At 43.9% G+C, this 15,588-nt stretch overlaps 1 long non-coding RNA gene across 1 annotated transcript in view; it reads right to left on the reverse strand.

The window, feature by feature from the left end:
* Positions 1-837: 837 nt before the first annotated feature.
* Positions 838-15,588, reverse strand: part of LOC144824566 (uncharacterized) — a 65,865-nt gene continuing 51,114 nt past the window's right edge. The window contains exon 3 of the long non-coding RNA XR_013609015.1: positions 838-1,181. This is a non-coding gene — a long non-coding RNA (uncharacterized LOC144824566). The remainder of the gene's footprint in view (positions 1,182-15,588) is intronic.

The raw sequence follows: 15,588 nt of genomic DNA on the forward strand, positions 1-15,588 counted from the left end.
CTGTATGTTGTATGAAAACATCATAAATAAAAATTAAAATATATGGGATAGTTGTCACGTGAGCCCACCTTGTAGAGGAACAGAAAAAGGATCTATCTCTTTAGCAAACTGTCCTATGGTGGTTAGAAACCACCAGATAGGGTTGACTTGCAAAAAAAGTGGGGGGTGAAGCCAGTATGTCACGAAGAAACTGTTTGGCAAACGTGCACCATAGAAAATGAAAACACCAGAGGAAAGAGCATGCAGCAGGGAAGATAGTTAATAGAGGAACTTGAACATGAGGCAAATACATACAGGGACCAAATATATGGAGACAAATCAGCATCAAACTACTGTGATCTGAGACTCTGAAAAGTCATTGACGTTGTGGAAATGTGCCTTTTAATGATCACACTAGTGCAGGGGTCACCCTTCTCTGTCCACGGGTCTGTAGACCGACAAAATAGACATTGGCACTGAAGCTGGAATTAAAAAAACAAGTTTATTAATCACTCATGAGCGGGACTACGTCCATACAACACCCTCAAGTGTTCCAGGAGGTAGTACATTGAATACACAGACCATGGTGCTTATATACAGACTTTGTTGCAGAGTAAGCATGTAGATACAAATAGAAGGTATAGGCCTACACAGGAATAGTTACCGACAAACATGGGCAGATGGGAGATCACTTAGTCAGAAAAGTGGGAGGGGGAACAGAACTGCTTACAGCAGCCAAAAATAGTTGACAGTTACATCTTTATTCAGGTGCATTTCAGCAGCTACAGGCCTTTGGTCAGCACATACATTGCTTTGGCCCAGTACAGAAGGAGTTAACTAAAGTTGATGACTCAAGCAGAATAGAAGGACAAGCAACAGTGAAGACAGAAAAATTGCGATTCTCATATTACCATGACTAGAGAATCTGGATTTCATTAAAGACACAGAGACTGACATTATGCATTATTCCTTTAATGCAGTCCAAGCAGCTGCTTACATCACAATATTAAAAGGTTACAGAATAGAACAATAGCAACACATGAAAGGCATGAGCCATCAACAATCTGCCTCTTTTAAATTTTGAGGAAAATAAGTTAATGAAACTTGAAACATCAAAACGATCTTCTGATGAGCAGGATGCAGGAGAAGGAAGAACAAAGGTAAAACCAAAGGCCAGACGTCACGTAGTTAAGGAGCGTTACCTGAAAAGAGAAAGAATTAAATATCTCTTGAATGTAAAAAATAGTGTAAAGCTTATCAAGCTAAAAGAACAAGAGATGAAACAAGTACTGTTAATAAAAAGTACAGTAGTAAACTGTTTAACAAAAACAGCATTAAATCATTGTAAGACCACCAAGGGTCGGGATTTGTTCAATAGGCTTGCAATAATGACGTGCAAAGGTGCCTGCATTTGACCAGTTAGCAGCTTTGCGAATGTCTCCAACTTACCTCCAGACTAGAGAGATTTACTGGCAATAGCACCTCTAAGGGAGTGAGCTTGGAATTTCTTTGAGTCAATACCTGCTAAACTCATAACAGTCTTAACCCATCTAGCAATAGAGGAAGAGGTTATGCCTTTGTGGGGTTTAACAAAGGATATAAGTAATTGGTAAGCACCCTGAGGGCGAAGAGCAAACATTATGCAATCATACTCTCTCATGCAGTCCACAACGCAAAGTTTTGGACATAAATCAAAACTTGGATAAAAGATTGAATCAGACATAGTCTTTGTTCTTCTATAAATCTCAAATTTGACTCCGAACATGTTATAATATCTATTCATAATCTCCAGGGATTTGACATCAGAGGCCCTTCTGCATGAGATTAGGCATAGTAGAGTAGCCATCTTAATGGAAAGGTTTTTAGGTCTTGCTGAGTCAGCGCGCATGCGCTGCTCGGAGAGCATTAAGTAGCTGCTTCAAAAAGCGCTACTTTGCGGCAACCAGCTTGCTAGAACGCTCACACGCGCACACGCGAGTATACTACAGGGGTAACCCAATTAACCCATAGGCCTTTGGGTAGGTAACACAATGAAAAGAAAAAAACAAAGCCTACGGAATAGTTATATACCTAACTGATTATCAGAATAGATACCTTTAATTATCCATTCTTGGGTTTAGTCATTTTCACCATAACTTAATTAGGAACAATTTTAAACAATAGAGTTTCTCCTACTGGGCAGCCAAAACAAATAAAGCTCGTATATATGGTTTAACTGTTTCTTTTAATTTAAACCATATTTCTCCATAAGTACTGGTATCTCACATTTAACAAAAATATATACACAATTTATACATATATACAAAACCAACAAGATTTATACATTTACACATATATACAATTTTCTTAGAACCAAACTAAAGGTTCTTTTGCCCAACTTATTTTACAAAAGGATGTTTATCTACAATTAATCAAAAAAACATTCCTTCTTTTCTGATCACCAAAACAAAACAATAATAGAAAAGAATGTACAAGGTTAACAGTTTTTAACCTACATCTCTCTAACACTCCTTATAAATTCTTATTTTATATCTCGGTCAAAAATATTTTGTATTTGCATTGGTGCATTCAACAAGCTGTGTCGACGCGTTTCAGCCTCTTGTCAATTCATGCCTCATCAGGACTATGAGGGCAAATTACAATTCATACCTAAAACAATCAGATAACTAAATTTACATTTTTATATATCATCGGGGATAACATTCTACATTCCTATGCACACAAAACCTGTAAAACAGTTAACATCATCAAATGACTCATCTCGAGGTGAAAGGCATCGAAATCGTTTATTTTATGTATCGTGAACACCTTACACAATGTGCATACATTAAAATGATATAGACTCAGATCCTCTTCACTAGGATCCTAAACAAACACCCTTGACTTATATATAAACACAATCTTTATATATATATATATATATATATGTATATATATATATATATATATATATATATATATATGTGCACCCCTCAATCCATAAACTAAATCCCAAGTGAATGGCCATAAGTTGTAAGGGGAAAATTACATACATTTTGTTTCCATATATGAAGTTCGGAAACGCAATTCTCTACCAAGCAGCTTTAGTCAATCCAACTAAAAGGAAAAGGAACCAACACTTACTAAATCATCGGAAATATAAACTCAATAAGTAATCAAACTACCGTAAGCACCAGGCTTACCTTCTATTCATGAGTGCCCCAATTATAGGGTTAGGCAGCCATATAAATTCATCCGGTCAATCCTACAGCAAGAAATGAAACATAACCACTTTCAGAATCCATCAATTTACCATTCGTCTACTTTTTTACTAACAAAGTCCCGGACACAGCGTTCACTGTAATATCGTTCCTGAATAAAGATCCTTTTTATACTTAATCAAAGATCACTTCACTTCGCCACACTCCACAGAGAAGGTATCTTAAGGTATGCCTCCCGTTTTAAACGTGGCCCGCGTTAAACCTGAAGTAAAAGGTAACGATGGACTACAGTGCACTGGGGAATCAAGATCTCGCGATAGTAGCATTGGGACCGTGCGTAAAGCTGGAAGACAGACTACATTTAAATCTTCATGGCCCCAGATATACCTCTATTATACTATCCGTAAATCGAACTGAATCACGGCCAAAAAACAAATAAAATTAAATAAAATGAATAAATACGGAGGTTAGTAAAAAACAAATTTAATTGAGAGAAATTAAAAGTGACTACAGAAAAGGACCTTATAACCCCGCGTGATGCCAATGCCCCTCATAGTCTAAACATAAAATACAAAATCTAACCCAACGTTAGACCAAGCATAGGAAGTATTAGTACAGACTAATGATATATCTTCAACATATATAAATATATATGTGTAGCAGCCTATACGTATTAATCACAGAAATATTCTATAGTTTATTCCAATAATGCCCAAAGCTCATCTCTGTCGTTAAGACGAGTTCTAGCTGTTTGATACTTTTCAATTAATCTAGCCTTAAACGGTTGAGTTTATTTTCTGTCTCCCTTCTGTTTGTATTTATAACTGTACATAACACTGACCATTCCATATTTGTTTCAGAGTGGTTGTTTCTTTGATAATGCAGTACTAGCGGAGCCCCGGGTGTATTGCATCTCACTCTAGACATATGCTGTAAAATACGTTTTTTGACAGGTTGGACTGTTTGCCCTATATAAAACTTATCACAAGGGCATTTTATACAGTATATGGTGGACTTGGTATTGCAGTTAGAAAACGATCTTTGGTGATGGATTTTACCATTGATCTCGATTACGTTGGAATCTTTAATAGAGCCACATGCCAGACAATTATGACATCTATAGTGTCCAATCACTGGGGGCAGTTTCAGCAGGTCACGGGTATCTTTAGGAGGAGGCAATTTATTGGTGGTCGATTCGACCAATTGATTCCGAATGATTTTTCCTTTTTTAAAAGCAAAGAGCGGTTTCGGGATATCCAAATTTTCAATTAGTTTCCAATTGTTTAAAATCAACTTTTTCACCTTATTCGCTCTTGGATCGTATGTTAGTACACATGTAAGAGGGGTATTACTTTCATCATGTATTTTAGGTACCAACAATGTCTCACGTGGAGTATACCACGCCCTTTTTAAGGCCACCTTCACCAATCTTTTAGGGTATCCTCTTGATATAAGTTTGTCTTTTAACTTTTCAGCATGGTGGAAGTAGTCCTCTTTTGAACTACAGTTCCTCCTCACCCGGAGGAACTGGCCATAAGGAAGATTTTCTTTTAAAGACCGAGGGTGACTGCTGGTAAAGTGTAGTAATGTGTTCTTGTCAGTCGGTTTGGTATATAAACTAACAGCTAAATGACCCTCCTCATGTTGAACATACACGTCTAAAAAGTTGATTTTATTTTTGTCGCTGGACATGGTGAAATTGAACTCTAAGGTATGTCAGTTCAACCAATTATGAAAATCTGATAATTGAGTTTGGTCTCCCTTACAAATTAAAAAGATATCGTCTATATAGCGACACCAAAACTCCACATGATGTTTAAATGGGTTGGTGTCGCTATATGTCCACTTATCTTCAAACTGGGACATGACTAGATTTGCTATCTCAGATGAGAAGCAACAGCCCATGGCCACTCCTGAAATTTGTAAATACACATTTTCTTTAAACCTAAAGAAATTATTTTTTAGGCACAATTTAGCTAGACTGGTTATAAATTCAGTAGGCACTTGGTGCGGGCGATCTCTCAAATTCAAAACCACCTTCATAACCTCCAGGGCTTCGTCCTGCGGAATATTTGTATAAAGAGATTTGATATCGAAGGTGGCAAGCAGTTGTTCGTGAGGATTAAAGTTCAATCCCTCCACCTTCGATATCAGATCCATGGTATCTCTAACATAGGCCGGAATGTTCCTGACCAATGGGAGTAAAAATACATCAACGTACTTAGCTAGAGGCTCCAACAAAGACCCACATGCTGCTACAATGGGTCTCCCGGGCGGGTCAGTCAATGATTTATGTACTTTTGGAAGTACGTAAATATTGGGAATCTTATTATTAGATTAATTGTTAAGGAAATCAAATTCATTTGTCCTGCTTACACGATAGCCAGGCATTTTATACAGTATATGGTGGACTTGGTATTGCAGTTAGAAAACGATCTTTGGTGATGGATTTTACCATTGATCTCGATTACGTTGGAATCTTTAATAGAGCCACATGCCAGACAATTATGACATCTCTAGTGTCCAATCACTGGGGGCAGTTTCAGCAGGTCACGGGTATCTTTAGGAGGAGGCAATTTATTGGTGGTCGATTCGACCAATTGATTCCGAATGATTTTTCTTTTTTTAAAAGCAAAGAGCGGTTTCGGGATATCCACATTTTCAATTAGTTTCCAATTGTTTAAAATCAACTTTTTCACCTTATTCGCTCTTGGATCGTATGTTAGTACACATGTAAGAGGGGTATTACTTTCATCATGTATTTTAGGTACCAACAATGTCTCACGTGCAGTATACCACGCCCTTTTTAAGGCCACCTTCACCAATCTTTTAGGGTATCCTCTTGATATAAGTTTGTCTTTTAACTTTTCAGCATGGTGGAAGTAGTCCTCTTTTGAACTACAGTTCCTCCTCACCCGGAGGAACTGGCCATAAGGAAGATTTTCTTTTAAAGACCGAGGGTGACTGCTGGTAAAGTGTAGTAATGTGTTCTTGTCAGTCGGTTTGGTATATAAACTAACAGCTAAATGACCCTCCTCATGTTGAACATACACGTCTAAAAAGTTGATTTTATTTTTGTCGCTGGACATGGTGAAATTGAACTCTAAGGTATGTCAGTTCAACCAATTATGAAAATCTGATAATTGAGTTTGGTCTCCCTTACAAATTAAAAAGATATCGTCTATATAGCGACACCAAAACTCCACATGATGTTTAAATGGGTTGGTGTCGCTATATATCCACTTATCTTCAAACTGGGACATGACTAGATTTGCTATCTCAGACGAGAAGCAACAGCCCATGGCCACTCCTGAAATTTGTAAATACAAATTTTCTTTAAACCTAAAGAAATTATTTTTTAGGCACAATTTAGCTAGACTGGTTATAAATTGGTGCGGGCGATCTCTCAAATTCAAAACCACCTTCATAACCTCCAGGGCTTCGTCCTGCGGAATATTTGTATAAAGAGATTTGATATCGAAGGTGGCAAGCAGTTGTTCGTGAGGATTAAAGTTCAATCCCTCCACCTTCGATATCAGATCCATGGTATCTCTAACATAGGCCGGAATGTTCCTGACCAATGGGAGTAAAAATACATCAACGTACTTAGCTAGAGGCTCCAACAAAGACCCACATGCTGCTACAATGGGTCTCCCGGGCGGGTCAGTCAATGATTTATGTACTTTTGGAAGTACGTAAATATTGGGAATCTTATTATTAGATTAATTGTTAAGGAAATCAAATTCATTTGTCCTGCTTACACGATAGCCAGGAAAAATTGGATCAAACCACTATGCTTGCTGTTAGGGCTAAATTCATGCAACCAGGCATTAAGAATAATAAAAACAGGGGGGAGGAGCCAAGCTCGCGACCGTGATGGCCGCGTTGTAGCTCGGCTCCGTTAAACTTTCCTGCCTGAACTGTCTATCCTGCACCTTATCCTGCCCCGAGAAGTCTTATTTGCTGGAATATGGACTTATGACGTTTTTCTGACACTCACCGTCTGCTCCGGATGTTCTTAAGTGCCGCGGATCCTGAGCTGCGCCCTTGTTCGCTTCGTGGCCTCCGGGGCGGGCTGGCCTGGTACTCGTCTGCGGCGCCCAGGCGGGGCGGAGCGCCGGGGCCGACCCCTTGGTGGAGGAGCGGGGTCGGCCGGAGCGGCCATTGTGCGGTTGGACCGGTGCCGACTGACCGGGCTTGGTCTGGCTGTCTGGGGACCTGGTGGTGGAATGCTGCCTTCCACGGACGGGGGTTGACCGAATGGGCGACTCGTCTCCCCTTTGTTCTCCTGTTCGGCCATCTTGAAACCCTCCGCCCGGTCTCGGCGGGCGGCGCCCGTGGGTCGGTGGCGCCGGCTGCCTCAATATTCTGGTGGCCTGCCTTTTGGCCCTGAGGGTTCCATTGCTTGTCGCCGGCTGGTTCCCATCGAGCTCTGTTGGTGGCCGGATTGGGGTCAGAGATTGCCGCGGCCGCGCCGGGCTGCAAAGATGGCGGCCCACACCCCGCATCTACGCCCATTTGGGGACGGCGACATTGGCTCGCCGCACGGCACGTTTGCTGAATACCGTAAAGGTGAGCCTACAGTTGGCGACGTTTTCGCCGCCTTGTGTTCCTGGCGTGCTTCCATGGCTGTGCCTGTCGATGGGCTGGATGGTAGCCTTTGTTCCCTGCTCGTTGGGCCGTCCCCTGCGTGTATGGCTTCGCCGCTTCAGGGTGCTGTGGTGCCTTTCCTGGATATTGCCAATACTAAGGCCACCGCTTGTTTGGACGTACAGATGCCTGCTGCCTGGTGTTGTCAAGAGTTCTTCCCTGTGGTGGATGTATTGGAGAGCCTCCAGCCGAGATCCGTCCGGATCGGTCTCGCCGGGTTCCCCGGTGATTTTTTGCCTCGGCTTGCCGAGCGGAGATCCTGTAACTGTTTCATCGGGGCAATTTTTTCCCCTTGGTCTGCGGAGCTGCGCTTGAGTTGCCTGCTGCTGTTGCTGTCCTTTTTTGCTCATCCGGTCCGAAGCCGTTATAACTTGTTTGGTAGCTCGACGTTTGGAATCCCTGTTTTTCACCTCTGCCTCCTTAGGTTCTGGTTCTTTGTGCACTCTGTGCTTATGGCACTGGACAGACGAGGACAGGGTTGAGATGAACTTGCACCGCCGGACTATTACTTTGTGGCGTGGCCGGATGACCGCCTTGCGGCTCAACATGTGTGATTGCTTCCTCTTCATATTCCTGGTACCTGTTTATTGTTCTGCAATGACTTTATCTTCTCGTGGGCTTTGAATGTGCTCGGACGGGAGAGTTGGGGGCTGATAATTTTGATTTTGTGTCTCCTCTCCCTATAGTTTTTTTCCTTCCTTTCCCCTTCCTCTCTTTTTGCCTATATGGTTTCTTCCTTACTTTTTGACTCTTCTATATTTCGGGTTTCCGGTTAGGGCGACAGGCACGCTGCTGGGGGGGTTGGCCGTAGCCTTCTGCAGGGGTGCAGGGTGGGGTGGGTGGGGGGGGGTCTGTCTTTTTGTTTTTCTTTTGTTCTTGGTTCTATGGCTCTTGTGTATTCTTTTTCTGGACGCTGCGTCTGCATGTAGGCCTCTTGGGGTGTTTTTTGCTAGCGTGGGCACGTGGCCTCCCTGCTACCGATGTTCATTGCGCATCCATTACTCCTGTTTCCTTTGGCTCTGTGGGCTGCCCCTTTTCGTGTGCTTTACTTGCCATGGGGCATATACTGTGGGGCCGCGTCCTCTTTTCCCTGTTTTTTTCAACCCCCTTTTTTCTGATGCTCATTTTCCCCTTTTCCCCCTTCCTTCTCTCTTTCCCTGGGTCGATGTAGCGGATGGCTTCGTATTGCAATCCTGACTTCCTTTCTATGTATTGATGCGTATTCTTGTAGTAACGGGTGGGCGTTGGGCAGTGGATGGTATTGTTTGCTGATGTGGGACTCATGTTTTGCCCTTGCTATAACGTAGCTGTTCTTTTTTGACATTCGCTGTGTTTTGTTTCACTGCCTGTTGACGACCCGCCACGGACTTTTGGACTTTAATAACTGCAATGTTCCTGCTCCTCACCCTATTATATTATAAAATTAACCTTCACTTTTCCTTCTCACTGTGGTTTCCTTGTGGCTGTCTGCCTTGCTTTGTTGCATCTGTTGTACCGGAGACCTGCTGGAGTTTCTTTCCTGGCCTATGTGCTAATACAATGTGGTGGCCGGCCCGGTGGGTTGTAGGCCCGTATTTGTCAGCTATATCTGCACAATAAAGGTTTTCAAAAAAAAAAAAAAAAAAAGAATAATAAAAACAAACTCTAACCAAGTAATAATATTTAGCGTTAGCCGTTTCCTACATTCAATATTCTTTTTAAGGAAAAGAAAGGGACACCTGTTATAAATGATTAATGTATATTTCCACAAATGAAGCAACTGACAACAATCTCATATTGAGGGACATTTGCAATATTTCAGAGGATGTGCTTAATATTTCTCCTTTTTTCTTTTTATTCCTTGTAAGAATTGTATAATTGCTTAAAAATGTTTATAACTGTAATGTTTTTGTGCTTGATTCTTTTATGGCATTGTTTGCCGAAATAAAGATTTAATGAAATTCATTTTTACAAAGCCAACCACCTTCAAGACCTTCTTGGGTGATTTCCAGAATCTGTTGTTTAAGTCTAGGAAAGGATTGTTCTCCAATGGTCTATAATGTAATTGGTTAGATAATTGGTTCATAACTTCTTGATCATATTTAGAAGTTTCCCATAAACCAATTTCCCCGCCTTTATCGGCCGGTTTCACAGTCACTCCCGGATTGGAAGAAAGATTTTTTAGTGCTATCAGCTCTAGTTTACTACAGTTGTTATTGTAGTAGACTTTTCTGGTCTGTAAATCATCAAGTTCCCGTAACACTTGGTTTTCAAACATTAGGATTTCTGGTGGAAGTAAGACGCTATCAGGTAAAAATTTGGATTTGTTCCTTAACCCACTGATATTTTTCTGTTCAATACTTTCACGTTCTAGGAAGTATGCTTTCAGTCTGACTTTTCTGAGAAATCCCAATACCTCTGTTTTGGTGTCTACAGGGTTTTGTAATTTAGATGGTACAAATGTAAGTCCCTTGGCTAATATAGCTAATTCATCACTAGTAGGAGTTCTCCACTTGATTTATCATCTGTATGTCTTCTTCCGTGTCCGGAAAGTGTCTGTCTCTGGATTTGGATAATGTTCTGTTTGTTGGTATGTTCGCGACGTGCACAGCACTTTTTCCAGTTGCGCGTGTGCGCACAACCCGCTTCACCAGCCGCGATTACTTTCACTTTGGCGTCATGATTACTTTCACTTTTGCGGCGCCGCGAAGTAATGCTTCTGTGCATATGTTGCGAGAATCCGCCTCCTTCTCCTAACACGAAACACGTTTTCCAGGCAGCTGAAGGGTTACCCGCCTCGGCTGACCGTGCCCAATGTGATAGCGCTCGGGTTTATAGTGTCATATGCACGAGAGTGTGCGCACGACACAACTGCACGTCAAATCAAATAATTACTACTCATTGCAACAGAAAGAATGTGCTGGTCGTTGGGCAGTGGGCTTTCGTGAATACAAACCAGCATTGTCCCAAGGAAAACAGCGAGGCAAATACATACATTTTTGACGTTTACAAAGTGCTGCGTGCAACCCGCCGGCTACTTGAACCCGCTAAATGTATAATATAGGCATGCACATCTCTCGTTAGTTTCAAAGGGAGCGCTACCTTGAAACAGGATTCAAGCCGGGGCATTCCCGACCATTCACAGCGGATGCAGCTGTAATTATGTGGCTGAACAGGCTGGTCAGTTGCATTGTTCTTGTTTACAGTAATAAATGCTGCATCAGTTACTTACGATAATACAAGGTGTGCGCAGTTATACATTTTAGAAAAACACACTCATTCTGACAAACCTGCCCAGGGCAAGTGAATGGCCATCTGGCTGTAGCGAGACAAACTTTCACACGTCCCAGCACTCTTACACCTCCCCCCACCAAAGGGACCAGGCCCGGTCATCAGAGAGGGTGACACCTGTTGCAGGAGACACGCTGTCCGCTGAAGATTGTGGTTAATCTGCAGCCTGATGGTATGGCGAGGCCACCGATAAATCCAAAGCATCAGACAGCTCCTTAACCTTGCTCGAGCCGAACCCACCCGTAGTGGGGATTGGCCTCACAGAGCAAATGGCTGCTGAGCGGAATCGGGACAAAAGGCAGCTCCAGTCCAGTCAAAGTCTAAAAAACTTTCAAGCAGCACCATCTCAGCACTCGGCATCGCACTGTCTGCATTGCGCTTCTATCAATCTATGCAAAGCGTCTTGTGCTGTCAATCGAGTGTGCCAAGCGTAACCACTCCAAGTCAGACACCCCACTTGTTGTTATTGTTTTTAGGTCTCGCCTGTCGATGCGCATGCGCATCGAGCAAGCGAGACTATAGGGGCTCATCCACACTTTATCTAACTTGCAAGGAATCGTGGCGATTCCTTGCAGTGCCCGTGACTTTTAAGCTCAATGCGCATGTGCATTGAGCTTAAAAGCGCGTGCACATGCACCCAGCCGCCTACTCTCTCTCTCAGCCTTCCCACAACTCCGCCCCCTCACTACTTGATTGCACGGCCGCTAGGCCGTGCCTCCCCTACTCTCCTCCCCCCTCCTCCTCTCCTCCCCTGCCTGCCTGCCGCTAGGCCGTGCCTCCCCTACTCTCCTCCCCCCTCCTCCTCCTACTGCCGTGTCGCACCTCTCCCCTCTCCGCCCCCTCCCCTGCCAGCCGTGTTACGGTGAAAGGCTTGTTTATTTTACCCGCCGTGTCTCTGCTGCTTCCCCCTGTCCTGTCTCTCCTCCTCCCCCTCTCTATACCCTCCCCCTCCCCCCCACCACTCCCATCAAGTCCCTCTGGCCCTTCCCTCCTCCCCGGACCCCTCCTCCCCTGCCCCCTCCTCCCCTGCCCCCTCCACCCTTTCTTGTTTAAATTAGGATTTAAATATAGTTCAAACAGCTTCATCCCCAACCCTAACGCTCTTTTGGAAGCTGCAGCTAATTGTATGCAACAGCTTTGAAGATGAATATTTTCTACTTAGCTCAACCATCCGGGCTAAAGGCACAATTTTTATTAACCATTTCACTCTCATATAATTGGCGGCTTTGTTTCTTGCTTATCCGGCTTATGCATCAGCAGGTTACAATTTCTAACTCTAGATGTGGCGTATAAACACTGCCGCGGCCCTTTCCACTCATTTATGTTTTGGACGGCATTTATATTACCCCCGCCTCAACTTTCCCTTCTGTTGCTTCCTCATCGTTTTTTTGGCTTTCTCCTCCCTCCTCGTGTTCGGAACCCTCTCCACCCTGGAAGCACAAACGCAGCTGTGGATTTCTCACAGAGGAGAGCCAACGCTGAGACCTCGCACTGCATATCCACTCCCCCCTCCAGCACTCTCACATTGCCTGCCTCTGTTTACTTTGGCGGCATTTTCAGATCATTAACCCTTTCCCCCTCTGCCGATACTTTCAACAATGTGCAGTGCTACGTGGCCTACTGCCGCTTTAAATTTGCCCTGTTTCCTTCTGATCCTCAGCAAAGCACTTTATCACTCTGTACCCTAATCCCCTCTCATCATAACATTTGAGACTCCTCGAAAGAGTCTATCCTGATGCTGCCTTAATCTTTGTATACAGAACTGAAGTGTTCATCACCCCAGCGGAGTAACACGGGTCACCTGCAGAGCGGCAGGCGCCACCCTTCAGGGGCCCACTAACCCATCATAAGCCAAAGGACAGTGAGTATCTGTGAGGTATGGGGGTCCTCTTCACATTCTGCGGGGTGGGGCATTATTTGCATTACATCACTGCATCTGCCACGTGGAACACCAACAGCTAGTCCTAGCTGTTTTGGACAGCACTTTGCATGTTGGGACTCGTATTCTATCACCAGTTTCCGCAATAGGTTAACATCACAGCATTCAGTGCAGTTGGTCAAATGACTAGGCTCATTAAGTCTCCCGACGGCTTAAGTTACACCTCCCTCGACAAGAGGCGTCTACTTCTACTTCTACTTCGTTTCTAAGCGCTGTAAATATGACATGCCATTTTACACTGTTTAACAATACTCATTTTATTTGATGGGAAGCTGGGTAGGCCTTGTCTGAATTGAATTGAATTGAAGGCTCTGCCCACCTTCCAAGGGTCGCACCACGTGCGCCCCACGGGCCCCTTCACTGACCGCAACCTACTAGCAGCCCGCGCCCCATACAATGGCTTCTTACAAACTTTACCCATTTCTTTTTTTATTTGAACCGGATTAAGTTGCTTGCGCGGTTAAATGCTGCGCTTTATTTGGCCTCTTGTCCCTTTCGTGGAACACAAGAGTGAAACACGGTAAATGAAAATGACCCCCACCCCCTACTTCCTACCCCAAAACCAACTATTCGGGATTGTTGTACCTGAGCCGCTATTAGTCCTAGGAGGGGCTGGCTCCTTGCATCTTCGCCACCTACTTTTCGGAGGCAGTCCGAATGGTCTTCGATTAAATTCCCAAGTTTGCATTTCTGAGCGTTCGATCCATTCTAGAACATTGCTGTTTGAAGAATAGTGCACGCGGGTGTAAATGTTTCAATAAACCGACCACGACTACCCTGCATTATAAAGGGGTACGAAACTGCGTAAAATATGTATTTTTTCTGTTAAGATTTTGTGTGGCAAGACGTAGAACCTCGTAAAAACGAAGCTTTTTCCGAGTGTAGAATGAATCACTAGAGGTGAGTCTCGCCGCTGGGGTCAGCTATAAGAGTTCCCCCCCCCCCCATGGTAAGCTCGGCCTTCAACCCTTAGGAGGTTGTTAAATCCAGTACCTTTAAATTAGAGCAAATAGTACCAATTGTTATTTAGCGCTTAGAAAAGGGACCACTCGGTGTTTAGGCGCTATGTAAATAGCACACCATTGTTGTGTGAAGGTTATTTGTCTGCAAATATGAACATATCGCGGATTCCTTGTGCTCTTAACGATGCCGCATAGGAAGCACCGTTTAACACGACGCTGGTTCATCCAGCCGCGCCGCCTTTGAAGGAAGGACTCCAAACAAAAATGCGAGCAGTTGCATGTTTTTGATGTCTCTAATTCCTGGCATTCCCGCTGCCTGCGAGAAAGGCAGGCCCGACCCCCTGCCTGGCTTGATTTAAACAGCCCGGTGTGTTTTCTCCCCTTCATCCTCCCGTGAATAAAAGATAACCTGACAATTCCGTCAGGCGGAGCAGCCAGACGACGCCCAAGCAAACCAGCAGCACAGCAAGGGAAAAAAGCCATAAAAAGAGAAGCTTTTCACAAAAAGCTATTCTACTCGCTGAGCAGGCTGTGGATTTCTGTTTGTGACTACCATTTTTTTTTATTAACAAAAAAATCTTTTTCTGCTCCTTTTGCGTGCGACTGATGGTGGATTTCTTTTAAGACATTCTTTGCAAGGCACAGAATATAAACCTCTTTAAAACATTTTGGTTCTTGAACCTTCGTGACGCTGGCGACCTGGAGTTCCCTTCCCCTCCTAGGTCTTGTAACCGCAATGGTATTTGAAATTTACCAAGTGTTAAAAACACAGGAACATGTGAGATTGTGATGGACTCGACACCCTGTGTATATGGCTGGCTGAGATGCTTTACCAATTCTAAGCAGTGCCCTCTCGGGCCACGAGATATTATACATAAGCATGGCCGGAGTCTCACATTTTTGCTGGGCATTGTATCGAGGGGAATTTTACTGTATCTCTCTTTGCTTTTTGAAGTTTGTGGTGGACTTTGCGAAATATAATACATTTATTTAGCACAAGCATTTGGGCACTAAATAGGTCTCCAGGATTCCTCGTACAATTAAGTAAGAGGCTGATTTTATGTGACTTCTCACGTGTTTAGTTTAGCCAGTGAAGACCACAGTAATTACGCATGTTTCATGCTTTTTTCTCAGACAGGATTCCCTGGTTTTAAAAGCAATCCTGAGTTACAGGACAGTGATAATTTGAATGGGCAATCAACCTGACATTAACCTAATTGCACTCACCCTCAACCCCTCACCCTCACTCACCCTCACTCACCCTCACCCTCACTCACCCTCACTCACCCTCAACCCATCACCCTCACTCACCCTCACTCACCCTCACCCTCACTCACCCTCAACCACTCACCCTCACTCACCCTCAACCCCTCACCCTCACTCACCCTCAACCCCTCACTCACCCTCAACCCCTCACTCACCCTCAACCCCTCACCCTCACCCTCACTCACCCTCAACCCCTCACTCACCCTCACTCACCCTCAACCCCTCACCCTCAACATCAACCCCTCACCCTCACCCTCACCCTCACCCTCACTCACCCTCACTCACCCTCACTCACCCTCACTCACCCTCACTCACACTCACC

The sequence above is a fragment of the Lissotriton helveticus genome, chromosome 3_1, assembly GCF_964261635.1.
Source record: "Lissotriton helveticus chromosome 3_1, aLisHel1.1, whole genome shotgun sequence".
Classification (NCBI taxonomy): Eukaryota; Metazoa; Chordata; class Amphibia; order Caudata; family Salamandridae; genus Lissotriton; species Lissotriton helveticus.